Source organism: Otolemur garnettii, unplaced genomic scaffold, assembly GCF_000181295.1.
Source record: "Otolemur garnettii isolate 467f Iridium unplaced genomic scaffold, OtoGar3 scaffold00181, whole genome shotgun sequence".
NCBI lineage: Eukaryota > Metazoa > Chordata > Mammalia > Primates > Galagidae > Otolemur > Otolemur garnettii.
The window spans coordinates 2,129,497-2,144,923 of NW_003852576.1; the positions used below are offsets into that span (position 1 = coordinate 2,129,497).

The 15,427-nt window shown below is 40.9% G+C and overlaps 1 protein-coding gene across 14 annotated transcripts in view; it reads right to left on the reverse strand.

Annotated features, from left to right (window-relative positions):
• The window catches only part of APBB2 (amyloid beta precursor protein binding family B member 2), a 377,881-nt gene that overhangs the window by 297,560 nt on the left and 64,894 nt on the right, over nt 1–15,427 (reverse strand). For 13 of the 14 annotated variants that reach the window (XM_023519597.1, XM_023519608.1, XM_012811964.2 and 10 more), the window contains exon 2: nt 5,290–5,446. The gene's annotated coding sequence lies outside the window, so the exon portion shown is untranslated. Of the gene's footprint in view, nt 1–5,289; nt 5,447–7,324; nt 7,382–15,427 lie in introns of those variants that run through there. The other variant, XM_023519596.1, reaches the window with a different exon arrangement.

Below are 15,427 nucleotides of genomic sequence, written 5' to 3' on the forward strand. Positions count from 1 at the left end.
TGGAAATGAAAAGGCTAATGTAAACTCCCTACTCCCCTCCTGGGCAAGGTCACCCAGGTGGACCAGCGCCCTACTCCTTTGAGCCACAGGCGCTGCCCTATACATAATTTTTTTTTAATATATTTGTAAATTGTACTTATGTTGAAATTAAAAATATATATATTACAATACTATTTTTGTGTTCTATGAAAATTTTGTTGCTCCATATAGACCAAATTTTTAATTAAGAACTCCACCCCCCCACCCTACCCCTACCCCTACCCCTGGTCAATGGTGTCCCGCTTTACCAATGTTAAAATCTGGTCACCTTAGTCTAAAGGCGTGGTTGGGACTACAGACATTTTACTTCTGAGATAAATCCTTAGTATACTGTCACTAGTTACCATCTTACTTTCCTAAGCACTTTGACACTTTAACCAGACACCAGAAAAGAGCCACCACAGAAACAACCTGTTACCTTAAGCACCCTCAAGAAAAACATCACCCTCAGGAAATCCAGCAGAGAATAATTACTAAGATTCTACAATCTGTCCTCAAAGGACCTCGCTTCATGATGAATACAGTAAAAAACTATTTTCTTTCATTCTTACAAAGCGTACACCAGCAGCCTGCACAGAACAATTTTCTATTGCAAGCTACAAGGATATTGATATTCATTTTTTATAAGTTACTGGATTGCAAACCGTCTATGTAAAAACATCCAACAGACTAATTTTGTTCACAAATGAGGCAGAGGATCAATACTTATCTGAGCAGATAATAATCAATGTGGAAATTTCAAAAATTTTAAATAGTTACCATGTCAGGAATACAGATCTTATTTGGATGGCATAATCAAATTAAATGTTTTATTCATCATAGATCCACAGGAAACTGAGAAAGTACTACTTATTCTTCTACCAGTAACTACATTAAAATAAATAACCGAATATATGTCATTCACAAATGGTATCTGAGAACCCTTCTAAAGGAAAACTTTGCTTCAGATTATTTAACATTAAAAAAAGTAAAGACAACCAAAATATCAAAAGATGTAATATTCTAAATTCTATTAATGTATTTATCATGAACATCCTCATTGCAAATTTTTATACACACTAAATGTGGTTTCTACTAATGAAAGCAAATTCCAGCCACTCTTGTCATTCCTGTGTTGGCTCGGTGACTGTGTCTAAGTTGGTCTGATTTCGCTTCACCTCCAATCAAACAATGATAAACAGGCCAGAGCCTTCAGAAGTGCAATTGTAACACAACCCAAGCTTCAGAGACTCAGTCATTCTGCAGCCCTAACGTCAGTCAGCAAAAGGCTCTCTTCATAGCAAACTATGGTTAAGGGCTTACAGTCACCCAGCCATAAATTTTGTTTTAGTTCCCAAAGAAAAATCAGACTATACTCCCATAGTGTCATTCTGTGAATAGACCACAAAGATGTTGAAAAGGGCACTAAAGAGAAAGAAAAGATAATTTAAAGTCACCGGGTTCAAAGATCATAACACCCATTTCCAGGGTCCTGGAGATATAAACGAAAACTTAACCGGTGCCTTTTAAAAAAAGGAACAGTAAAAAAAACAGCTCCATGTTGCTCTTTGGATGTATTTTTATGAAGTGACATTATCAGCCAAAGGAGCACCCAGAAAAGTAAAGAGGCCAGGTAGGAAACATGTCAGTTTCCATCACGCTGGTCTACTCTGGTTGAAATGAGAAGATTACAGAGAAAGCAGGAAGCAGATAAGCCTGCCGGAGAATTGAGCCCTCCGGGAGCTGGGAGGCAGGGCCTGACCTACTAATGGGACTGCAGAAAACAGGCTTCACGTCGGGCAGGGTGATTCTAATCCTCGATTAAAGCCCGTTTCATTTCACGCCAGAGAAAGGAAACGTCTGCATTTCACCAGAACCAAGTTTAGATATTTTTTCACATTAAAAAAAGTCATATGCCAAATAAAATTATAACTTTATTAGGAAACAAAATAAGAGAAATGGTCAACAAGAATCCAAACAACACAGCAGAGCTCTGACTTTTTGAAAATTTCCTTTTCAATTTTTATGGATTCATATTTTTTACATGATTGTAACTAAGGAAAATATATAAATTCGCAATCTTCATGTTCCTAATACAATTATCTTAATGTCTAAGCACAAAAGGAAGTTAACATTTTAATTTCACTATGAAAATGTCCAATTTTCCTAGAACATACAGAACCACACTATGTTATCAAACCCAACCAAGATAACTTTAATTCATATTCTATGTTTTGTAAAATAATAGTTTTATGAAATTCTTATTTTTTTGTATGAGACCCAATTCACATCACTACCAATGAAAATTCTCGATACAGTATACCAGAGTTGTAAATCCTTGACTTAGTAGTTATCGGCAATGATTAAAATAAAGGTTGAAAATTGAACCTGTTCTACTCAAACATAGAATGGACATAGAACTGCTACTACTGCATAGATTTAAAGGAAAATATACAGTGACTTAGAAAATGCATCTGGATTGATTCCACACTGTTCTCTACCATTTAAGATTCCCGTAATTATTCCAAAGAGAAATCACTGGCGACTAGTGCTTTACAGAGTAACTCACAGAGGGATAGAAAGGAAAAGTCGCACATATATAAATATATTTTTAAAGGAGACTTACGCATCTTAAGTCCATTTCTTTTTTTTTGTTTTTTTTATTACTATTAAGTCTTTCGTATACAGATCATAAATATATTTATGTCATTATATGATTCAATGTGATGAGTATTTGTACAAATTGGAATGTTTACATCCTATTAAACAACACAGCCTTCACCACTTTTACCGTATTACAAGATTAAGACATTTACGCTCTACACCTGATAGATCCAACTTATACTTGCAGTATGCTCCATAGGTGTGGTCCCCCTACCAACCCTCCCTCTATCTACCCACCTCCTCCCTTCCCCTCCACCTCCCCCTCCCTCATTCATCTTAAGTCCATTTCTTGAACGAACTTTTTCATAAAAATGGCACTGCAGAAACCTAAGTACAGTGTAGTATTAGCATAAGGATAAGCATACTTACCAAAAGAACAAAATTAACAATACAGAAACAATCCTTTGCCTTTCCAGTCAATTGACTGTCTACAACAGTACCAAGACACATCAGTGGGTGAAGAACAGTGTTTTCAGCAAACGGTGCTGGTGGTCACACACAAAAAAAATAAGATACAATGAACGAACCCCCACGTCGCACACCACACAGTGAAATCAACCCAAAATTGATTGAAGACCAGCTGTAAGAGCTATACAAAAAAAGTTCTAGAAAGAAAGAAGAGAATCTTTGTGAGCCTTGCTAGCCAAAGAGATCTGGAGAAATTAATAACAGGAGAAACCAGCTTTGGGAGTTATAGTTATATTTTCTGCTCAATTTTTCTGTAGCATACACTTCCCTCCCAAATAAAGTCTATTCATTGTAAAACAAGTAAACGATGTTGACTATAAAATACAAAATAGTGATAATAAAGTCTATCATTAAAAACAGGAAATAAACATTTGAAGATTCACTGAATGTATTCAATTCTGCTGAGAACAGAAAGCCAACCGAGGTTGGTGAGAACGGCAGCTGTCACCCTGTGGTGTTAAAATAAACTCTGCATGGCTTTCTGATAACTTCTCATTTGGCTGCTCCCTAAACAATTGTTTTTATAGTAAATAACAAGATTCTGCTGCTAGCAAGGCTCTGAAATTATCTTCCTTATCTGCAATTTTCTTTAAGTCTCCCTTTCTTTTAAACTCAAAAGCAAGTAATCAAATTCAATGTATTTTTTAAAACGTTCCTGAAGACTAAATCCTATTTCTCCTTTGTTAAACAATAGCCCGCTCTGCCAGCCCCACCACCACCCAGAAGAACTCATAATTCCATCTCTGCTCCCAGATCTTTGTTCTTACTTCTGATGATCCATTTTCGTGCTGGGTGTCAGCTATGTGAGCACCTGTCTGGCCTACCCCTCACACCATGCCCTGGAGGACAGGGACTATGCCACAGTCACCTGACACCAAGACCTTGCATCTGGAGGGCACTGCCAGAATGTAAGTGACAGACACCCAACTCAAGCTAAACTGCTGGGAAAGGAACAGGAGGTGCTGGTTTTAGGCGCTGTAAATTGGAGACCACAGCTGTGGGGGGGGTGCCCCTCCCTCCCTCCTTCCTACCTCCTTTTCTCACCTCCCTGCTCTGATTTCCTCTATCTTGACTTCATTCTCAATAAGGTTTTCTCTGAATGGACCAAAAATCTGCCACTGACGAACACAAAAGGAGCACTAGGGCCTCTCTGTAAGGGACTGCTGTGACTCTACTGGCCACTCTTAAATCACAGGTCCACAACTGAGTCAACTGGGGTCATCTCCTCTAGCAAAGCAGAGTGAGAATGAGGCAAGGGCAGCTGCCCAGGGAAAACCAGGTGACTTATTAAAAAGGAGGAGGATAAGGACTTCGCTGGGTGGGCAAAGCCAACAGACATTCACTCGGAGGTTCTCAGAGACTGTTGACTTAATCCTTTCTCGTATTTATTAACTGCTTATTACATGTAAAGCTGAATTACCCAATGAATCCCCAATAGGAATTGGTTGTAGTATCTGTACAATACATGGCCTCAAACTGAATTATTTTCCACTTTCCTGCCACATAATGGGGTTATCTATGCTGTTTCATTCTTCTGCTCCACAGTGAGGCTATTTTACGTTTATTTAAGCATTTCTCTTCCCTTGTCCTACCTGAGCATCTTACTGCCAAATGTACACCGTGCAGAAAATGAATGTGTTGGTAGCTTTTGTTTAAGGGAAGATAAGAGTATACAAGATCTGGCCAAGCAAACCAAGGGTGCACAGCTAGAATTACCCCAGCACAAACAGCAGCTCTCCATGACCCACCCTGCATGGTGTGAAAATACAAATGAGTGCAGGTCTTGGAGAGCACGACACAACTCCACAGGCTAGACTCTGCTTCTTTACAAAATAAAGCCAAGATCACTGAGGCCTTGAGGGCGACCTCCAGGTGTAGCTTCTGCAATGTTTGTACCGAAGGTCACCCTCTCCTCTGAGAGAGGAAAGGAAGATAAACAAAGAGGATGGGGCAGAAGAGAAGGGAAGGAAGAGAACAAGCATCCCACTATACACAGATGGTCAGGGGACCTCTGCCATTTACACAACGCTGGGAATCTCTCAAATTACTGGGAACGATTCTTTGGGGTTGTCTCCAAAATGCTTACAAAAGGAATGAACGCTATTTCCCTTTATTCAGCCTCTCCTACCTTATACCAACCTGATTTTGCTTAAGTTATCGTATTGCCTCAGCTTTTCACAGGAGCTTTCTTTTATGGATTTTCCATCCAGCGAATGTTTCTGTTCCACGGCTGGGCAGATCCGACCACAGCATGCTTGGCTACAGACCACAGCGGCTCACCCACAGACGCCCGAACCTGGAGGGGCAGAGGCCAGAAGCTGTTAGAAGGACTCTGTATTCACAAACGTCCTTTCTCCCCTCTCTCAAGGGTCTGCCTAGTGGGCGGGGTAACTTCAAACATCTTCCAAATGCTTGAAAGCATTAATGAACAGAGACAACAGCTTATCAGGTATCCTAAAGCCAAGTCTGGACCATTCATGGGGGAGAGGCGGGGGGCAAAGTATTTAATCATTATTGAAAAGGTTTGGCCTAATGATTATGCTCTGTTTGTAGAAAATTTAAAAGCCAGATGTTTTAATTAACCATGGAAAGCACAAGCTACAACTAAAATTTCATGAACACACTGATCTGCCCCATGGAAAACCACAGGAATGTTCTGGCAGGGCTCAGTCTGAATTCTTGGGACACAGAGGGCTGGAGTCATTCCCCTTAGGAACTCAAACAGAAAATTAACTTGCTCAATATGTTTAAAAAAGTAAAGTGAAACCCAGATTTAATCTCAAGTATAAAACATTTCAGGACTTCAAAGGGCAGCACCAAAAGACAGGGTGGGGGCGGGGGAGCCATACAAAATTCTAACGGGCTTCAGGGTTTAGACTGTGTCCACCATGCAACTTGAATGGGGTAGGACAGAAAATTTCAGAGGCTAAATAATCCAAAGGGAAAACTAACCTTTCATTTCCTAATAGAGGAAATTATATACAAAACCAACATTCAACAAGTAAATCACAAATATTATCAAATGTATAATCTATCTGGGCAAAAGGAATCTCTGAACTATTCTACTGCCAAATGGGCGGCCTCGCCCACAGTAGCCACCCGGCTCGGCTGGAAGAAATCAGGACACTCAGAAAAAGTGTTAAAATAACTTATGCTCACCGATGCTGCAGCAAGAAATTCTGGCACAGAAAACTCACTGAGGGAATCTTATGAAAGCAATTAGTGAATAATAAGAGCTAATAGATTAGGAAGCCTTCATTTGTTAACGACAGTAATAATTATGACAACATCTACATGTGCCAAATATTGAAAGCCTATTCAAGAGGGAGCAGGACAAATGTTCTTCTCAGATTCTGGGTCCACAATTCTATTTCTGTAAGTCGAAACACTCCCTGCCACATGTGTGCCAAGCATAATATTACACTAATCTCTATTCTCATTTGAAACCCCAGGCCCCAAAATCATCTCAAAAGGAACACAGCAGGAAAAAAGCAAGATATCAAGTTACACACGATGGTACGATCCCAACTTTGTTCTACAAACTGTGTTTAATCTGACGACACCCAAGTGTGGGCAGAGCATTTCTGGGTTGTAGAATTAGAAACTGTTTGCATCTACTCTTTGGTATTTTCCAAATTTTTTATAATTACCATGTATTACTTATAGACTTACAATATTTAAAAAATAAAGTGTTTATTTAAGAATATACGTTGAAAAATACAAATCAGACATGAGACGTCTATGCTATCCTAGCCTCATCTGCGGTTTGCCTCTTATCTGAATAAAAGAGCTAGTAAGTTAAGAAGCATTGTTGATCTGAACTCAGCAGTTCTTAATTTAGAAGTTCAAACCCCGAGAGCCCAGTAACATTTCTAGAGTAGTTTCCTAGAAATAAATTCTTATGCTGCAAACTTAGCACAGACAAAAGAACATAATTAGTTCCTTCCTTTAATAAGCTTCTATCATTGGCTACAACATGCAACTGTCACTTAATTAAAAGAGCACCTCCTGGTGTTACTTAATGGTTTCACAGGAGTAGGGGTGTACACGACCCCTCCCACACTCCATTCCCGATCCTCCTGGCATCCCCAGAAACACCAACAATGATGCTGGGATCCTGACACTAGAGGCCTTGGCAACCATCACTCCAAGAAGCCCACACCCAGAGACGTACCATGTCTCTCCCACAGCCTCGGAGCCAGCGAAGCAGAGATCAGAGTCCAAATCACCTGCCTCCCCTTTACCCTAATGCTCTTTCCAACATGACAACATCCCAGCATGCACTCTTGGAAATAAAGTTTGCATGAATCACATGCACACACTAAATTCTTATCAGCAGAACTAGAAGAACAGGGAAGAAATTTATTCCACCAAGTATAAAATACATGCAGAAATAAAAAGTGAAGACTCAACTCTAGATCAAAACAGACATGGCTGTGCCCAGAATATGTTCCATCAAAGAAAACAATGGCTGCACTGTGCTCGGGCAGCAGGTGTGCTGAACAGAAACTGCCTATCACACTGAAAGCTTTCTGGTCCTACCACTGGCCCACTGCTCACTCCAAGCAGGACAAAAAGTTGCAACAAGTTAAAATGCCACTTGCACCAACCCACCTGCGAGAGCAAAGATCTGTGCACACCCGAGCTAGAAACGGGTCACTTACAGCATCAAGTCTGGGCCTCTTACTTCCAAAACGACCCAAGTCTTAAGAGAAAGACATCAGCGGTTTCAAAAATTAAGAAAACAGATAAGAAATAAAATAAAATGATCTTAGGGCTTCTTATCTTACGTTGTATACAGTTCAGAGAACGACCAGGCTTTTTCTCTGCTTAGAATTTTTCTCTCAAAGACTGCTCACCTCCACTTCTTCCCTAGCACCTGCCCTCGCTGTCCACGCCATACCCATCAGAAACGCAGGGGTTGCACACCAGGTGAAAGCCTGGAAAGCGAGAGGAGGAGGGCAGACGGCAGGGACAGACGCAGAGACGCCCTGACTGAGCTCACTCCTTGTCACCCTTCCCTACTGGACCACAAAGGCGTGAACTGTGAAGCTGCTGATCAAAAAGCCACATCCACGGGTGACGCCATCCAGCTTCGTGAAGAGCCTGAACAGACACAAAGGCTCTGTCCCGCCTCGACTGAGAAGCCAGGCGCTGGATGAAAAAGAAAATGATTTTTTTCCCACCCAACACTCCTCGGGAAATCCCCACCCACAGTCCACGATGGCTCGTGGAGGGGAGACAATGGCCGCAGTTTGTTTATTCCCTTAATGTCTACCACAGGCAAAAGGAATTAGGTTCTTCTCGAATGTCTCACATTCGAGAAATCATGGCTCTGTGATTTGTTGAGGATTGTCTGAGTAACTCTGAGAGTCAATTTGTAAGATAATAAAAGCAAGTTTAAATGTAGCCCTCTGGTAAAATGAACTCTGACCTACTAACCACAAAATGAATAAAATCTTGCTGAAGTCGCAAATGATCTTTCTTAACAGAAGACTACAGAGAAATTAGAATGAGATTAGTGTCATAGATTCTGAAATCCTTTTTGAACTGGAACCTTGGCTGTGTGTTGTCTGGTCTTTGGCTTCAGTGAAATGAGCACCTAGGTCCTGCCACCATTTCAGAGTCTTAAATGTTTGGCCTTTCTTTTTTTTTTTGTTTCTATTCTCATGTCACAGGGAAGGTTTCTCCTTCCAAAAGCATCAGCCAAGCCAATTCAACACTGCAGAAATTTCTGTCTCAAAATGACAGGGCGGACAAGACAAGAAAGAATGTATCGAGCATGTTGAGCAAGGGTCTCTCATAGTGCTGGCTGATTTTAAAACCTTACATTTGACGTATTGAGAAATTTACATTTTAAAATGTTTGCAGAGGAGTGTATAAATTATTTCAAAGAATAAGGGCAAGTTGCTTCTTTTGGTAATTTTCAGTTTTCCAGAAAGAATCTATCATAGGCACTCATCACAAATAACCAAAAAAGAGTGATTATGAATAACTCAAATGGCCGCCCAACAAGCCTGTGGCTGATGACGAGGACAAAGCTTCACACAGTAACTTTCCTGGTCATACTCTCCAGTAAAGAGGGTTTCCTATGAGAGGTAGCAGGGGGATAATTAATGCTCCCTAATGTTTTAAAGGCAGTTCTGGAACAACGGATGAACAAATTAACAGATTTAAACGTTGTGGTCCCAGCTCTGCCATTTACAACCCAGAGCTTTCTAAGATGACTATCTCAGCCCTTTAACGTTTGTTCCATCATCTGTAAGCCAGGATGATACTATCAGCCAATCTCAGGGGTTACCAACCTTGATATCAAATATGATAGCATTATGGAAACTATAAAGTACTATGTATTCATTCCACAAATATTTACTATTAAACTACTATGCAGCCAGACATGACCTAGAATTAGGAACAAGAAGACTTAGCTCCTTAGACCAAGGACAGTGGCTCACGCCTGTAACCCTAGCACTCTGGGAGGCAGAGGCAGGTGGATTGCCTGAGCTCACAGGTTCGCGATCAGTCTGAGCAAGTGCAAGACTCCGTCTCTAAAAAGTAGCAGAGTGCTGTGGCAGGTGCCTGTAGTCCCGGCTACTCAGGAGGCTGAGACAAGAGAATTGCTTGAGCCCAAGAGTTTGAGGTTGCTGTGAGCTATGACGCCACGGCATTCTACTAAGGGCAACAAAACTGAGACTCTTTCTCCAAAAAAAAAAAAGATAGACTTAGCTCCTTACAGACAGACCTAAGAGGCACTGTGGCCTGTGGGTAGGCACACTAGGCTATGGGAACACGCCAGACAAGTAACAGGCATTTATTAACGTGAGAGTGGGTCAACTGTTAACCTCATTCATTTAGGACACTTTTATTGAGTGATGACTTTGTGCCAGGTACCATTCTAGGTGGTGGAGATTTAGCACGAAACAAGGTTTCCACTTTAATGGGGCTGACATTTCAGTCATTCCTCCTCCATATGGAATGTAAAATACGTGTACAAAACAGACACAGGCAGCAGTGTAGCTTCCGCCTAAATGTACTCTTTTTTTCACCAAAGTATCCACACACAAACATCAAAAGGAATATTCTAACTGATCTTGATCTGTACACAGTAAATATGTTACTTCTTATTCTCATCTCCAGACTGCATCTTACAATATACCCAATAACCACTACCCTATGAAAGGCGCTCCTCGGGCTGAGGGAGGACAGTGTGTGCCGCCCGGAGGGGACACTCCCCCAGCTCCTTCCCCTCCAGGGACAGGGACACCTGCCGGATTCCCTCCTGTTTTAGAAGCATTTCCTGCAGTCATTTTTTTAAAGATTAAAAAAGTTGAATTATTTATTTTAGAAACTAAACTCAAGTTCAATTTTAACATGTCAAAAGTCTACCTTAGCAAAGTTTCTTTTAAAAAAAAATGCTTTATTTAATTAAAAACCAAAAAAAGCCCTGAAGATAGGACTAGTTGACCCTGCTATACAAAATTCAATATGGGCTGGAGGGGAAAGGATGGGGAAGAGGGGGGTAAGGATGGGGAAGGGGGGTAAAGGGAGAGGAAAGGATGGGGAAAGGGAGGGGAAAGCATGGGGAAGGGGGGGAAGGATGGGGAAGGATGGGGAAGGGGAGAAGGATGAGGAAGGGGGGAAGGATGGGGAAGAGGGGGGTAAAGGGAGAGGAAAGGATGGGAAAGGATGGGGAAGGATGGGGAAGGAGGGAAGGATGAGGAAGGGCGGAAAGGATGGGGAAGGGGGAGAAGGATGAGGAAGGGGGGAAGGATGGGAAAAGAGAAAGGCAGGTACGGGAGTAAAGACCCACACACTAATCTCTAGGGCCAATAACCTGAAGACCCACATACCCAGCAAATATCTAAGGCCCAATGTTAGAAACACTGCATAGCAATGACAAAGCAAATAACCAGGTAAAAGTGACCAAGATGTTACTTAACTCCAGAGCAAGGGCTCCTGAATTTCGGATTCCTCCCTAAAATACAAAGCCCAAATACTCTGACGTAGCAGGTCTTGTATAGCATGTCTGGGAATCTGGTAATTTTTTTTTTTTAATGTTGGCAAATGATAGCCATGGCTGAAAACCACTGATTTGCTGTATTTATTTACTGGAAATAAGCACTGGCATATTTTTATTATAATAATGGACAACTGTTTCTGCTAAGTGCTTTCTTTTCATTAAGCCTCACGTCCATCTTGAGTTAGGAGCCATTACTATGTCTGTTTTTAAATGGGGAAACTGAGGCATGAAAAGTCAAATGACTTGAATACTGGTACACAAAATCAAGGGTCTAGGGTTTCTATCCAGGTCTTATCTGCACCATACTCTCCTAGGTTCTACAATCTGAGGAACTTCAGCAAGCTACCCATGTCTTTTCCACTAATGATTTTACATGGCCACTCATCTTAATAACATACTGCCAGCAATAAAGTTTTCCAAACTTAAACCTTACACTTTGGTAATAAATTGAGTAATTTAAGATGTGAAAATCATATGTTAAGTGTGGTCTACTCAGAGCCTGGGGGAAGTATTTGGTCAGGTCTGCAGTCATTTGAATCGCCTTCCAACTTCTGACCTCAGGGAAAAGAAGGCTCCATCAACATCAGATCTTTACAGAGAAGGCAGCAGGACTGACCCAGGGGAACCCAGCTCCTTGGGAATTACGACTGAGGAACCAACACCTTTCCCTAAGTTCGGGCTTTTGTTAGGGTTACTCCTTCTGTCTTGACTGCCCTGTTCTACTACTCTGACGTACCAATTATTCATCCTTCAAGACCCAGCCCAAATATTACTTCCTCCACGAAGCCTTCCCAGATGCCTGAAGGCTCTGAGGTTTTCACTGCTTCTCCATCATGTGTAGCAATCTGATTCAATAATACATAGTCCTGATCTGGGCAGTCTCTGCAACATCGTATCTCCTCAGCCTTTAAGTCTCAGGTTGCCTCAGTTCCTTCTGGTTCTCCCCTATCTCTCTGAAAAGTCTCCCCTGAGCTGCTTTTCGGGGTCCTTTGTACCTGACCCCTAGAACATCAAACGGTTCAATATCACCCTCCTAACACTTCACCCAAACCTTCTGAGCAATGTCGACCACATTGCCAGGCTCAGGTCCACATCTGTGCTGTCTGCTACAGTGGTGAAATGTGGCTAGGAAGACTCAAGAACTGAATCTCAACTTTGATTTTCACTAATAGGATTTATGCTACACGCTTACCAATTTCTTGGTTCACCATCCCTTTTGCAACTCAGCCCCTACAATCAATTTCTTCTTCCTAAAGTACAGCCTTTGAGGAGTTTCTTAGTAAAGGTCTGCTGTGGCAAAATCAGGTTCAGTTTCTCAGAAAAGCATATTTTGCTTTTTTCTTGAACAACAGTTCTGCTGTCATACAGTCAACACTATTTTCTTTCAGCATTTTGAAGATAATGTCACTCATTTCTAGCTTCCACTGCTGCTGTCGAGAAGTCAGCTGTCTATTATTACTTTTTAACAATCTGTCTTTTCTTTCTGGATGTTCTTAAGATCATCTTTTTTTACTTTAGTGTATTAAAGTTTATTTATGTCTGGGTGCAAATTTCTTTGCATTTACCCTTAAGGGTATATGTTGTGCTCCCTTTATCTGCCCATTATCTACTTGGATTTAAGGAACACTGGTCATTTATGTCATTCATAAACACCCTGTGGAAATGACCCATATACTAGATCTTCAAATATTACTTACTTTCATTTTGTTTTTATTATCTTTCTGGAACTCTGAACTGATCTCACTGCAGCCTTCACATCCTTTAACTACCTTCCTGCGTTTTTCCTCTCCTTTATGCTACTTCTGGTTATTTCTTCAAACTTTTTTTCTAGTTTATTGATTCCCTCTTTAGCTACTTCTAATCTAATTTATTTAGATTTTATTTTGCCAGTTCTAACATTTTCCTTAGGTTTTATTTTCCAAATCCACCTGGTCCATTTTAATGTCATGCTATTTGCACTTACTTGTGGTTACATATTTTATATGATAAAACATTTCAAACATAGTTTATTTTATATTTTGTATCAGATAATCCTAATATTTAAGTCCTAAGGGTTGCATGTAAAACTATTATTTTTTTACTGACTCTCACTCCTGGTGGCTTGTTTTCTATTGGCACAAGAAGGACAGATCTTTGATTCTGAAGTCCTATTTGGCTGAGGGTAGAATTCTAAGAACTACCCTGGGGATACCCTCCTCCAGAATGGATCATTTGCATTTCCTTCCAGCAGAAGCCAAAAGGGACTGACTATCTACCTAGAGCCACATCAGCTCCTTTTACAGGTCCCAGGGAAACGCAGGCTCTTCAACCTCGACATTGACCAAGGCTCCGTGTCCAACCACAGTGGTGACATTACAGGTTGAGCATTCCTTATCCAGAATGCTTGGGACCAGAGATGCTTTAGATTTCAAATTTCATTCAAATTTTGGAATATTTGCAGAATGCACACTGGTTAACCATTCCTAACCCGAAAATCTGAAATCTAAAACCTCCAATGATCATTTTTTCCTTTGAGGATGTGTCAGAGCTCAAAAAGTTTTGAATTTTAGAGCATTCTGAACTTTGGATTTTCAGATTAGGGAAGTTCAACCTGTAGCATTTGTTCTTGAGGCAACCTGTCTTTTGTATTTGTTTATACATAAAGCCCCTGGCTTCAGCTTTACCTTACCCTCTGATGGCTGGTTGATCTAATTGAAGTGGAAAGCGCTGGACTCTAGCATTATCCTGGGAACATAAGCAGTATCAGTCTTGAACTAATCATCTTCCCCTAAAACCCACTTTTCCTCCTTTGTTCCACATTTTGCTAAATGGCACCAGTCACTCTCCCCCAAATCTGCAACCCCAAATTGGGGGCACCAATGACCTCTCTCTCTCCTCCACCACCCTACAACCGTAGCACCAAGTCCTAACATCTAGCTTGACCAAAAGTGGGTCTGCATTCATGGTTCTGAGCTCGGCACCTACTAGCACAACTTTAATCATTAAGGCCAAATAAAAATAAATGTAGCAGAATTAAACCCTAACTGCTGCATTCCTGCTGGAAGAGGGCACTTTACATGAAGGAAGCTAACAAGACAGGGACGCAAAAGAAGGACTGAGTTTCACAAGGATCTCAGAAGAACTGGCCCACTTGCCGTCAGAAACAATCACATGCTCAAGGCAAGGTTTAACTTTAGTCAAATAAAATTACCCATCAGGATAAATTAATATTAATTTGAATTTTATTGGTTTTGTAGTTTTGTTTGAATTTGCTCTATAAATTTGTCATTGTTTTATGGTTAAGTAAGAGCTGGAAGAATAAGGAGTTCATGCCTAGTTTTATGTTCAGCATACTGAAGCTACTTCACAATAAAAATAGTTATTACCAGGGATTTCTTAGTAATTTATGGGCCTTTTTATTTAAAGGAAAAATTTCTGAGATTTAAGAAACAATGGTGTATCTATACTTCGCCACCTTTGATACATTCATCATTCTCTCCATAAGTGAATAAAGAAATACAGAACATGACAGTGCAAATAAGAAATCATCTGCCAACTCCAATTCCGCCCCAGTCCTCCAGCTGTTTCAATTATGTCTTTATGGATTCATTGTTAGAGGCAGCACGCTCTGTGTCTCTCCTCCAAAAGAGACAGTTTCTAATATGTAAAGTGACCACCATCACCCACTTCTACTTAAGTTTACAAAATAACACAAATGTACCTGGCAACGGTACAACAAGTAGATGGGTCAAACCAGGGATAGACCTCTTCTTAAGGAAGTTCAATCCTGGCCAGGTTTCAAAAACTGGGAATTTGGGGAAGCAAAGCTTTGTTTTTCTGAATAAATACAAGAAAACTACCCATTATTTATTTTTATTTCTTATGGGCTGTAGTGCTTTCAACCTCCATAGACTTCTTTTTAAGAAGATAAAACTTTCTCTCTCCACCATACTTGTCTGGGCCAGCATCTTGTATTCTCTTCTCACAGGGTCCAACTCAATCAGAATAAGAAGGGAGGATATGGCCATGTCCACTCAGTCCCTGACAGGACGGAGGGCTATCCAGGGCCTGGAGTCACGGAGCAGACTGGCAGAGACCACCAGTTCTCCCCAATCTAGCCACCCAACCCAATTTTCTGATTCATTTCACTCATTTTATTTATTTATTTATTTATTGAGATAGAGCCTCAAGCTGTCACTCTGGGTAGAGTGCTGTGGCATCACAGCTCACAGCAACCTCCAACTCCTGGGCTCAAGTGAGTCTCCTGCCTCTGCCTCC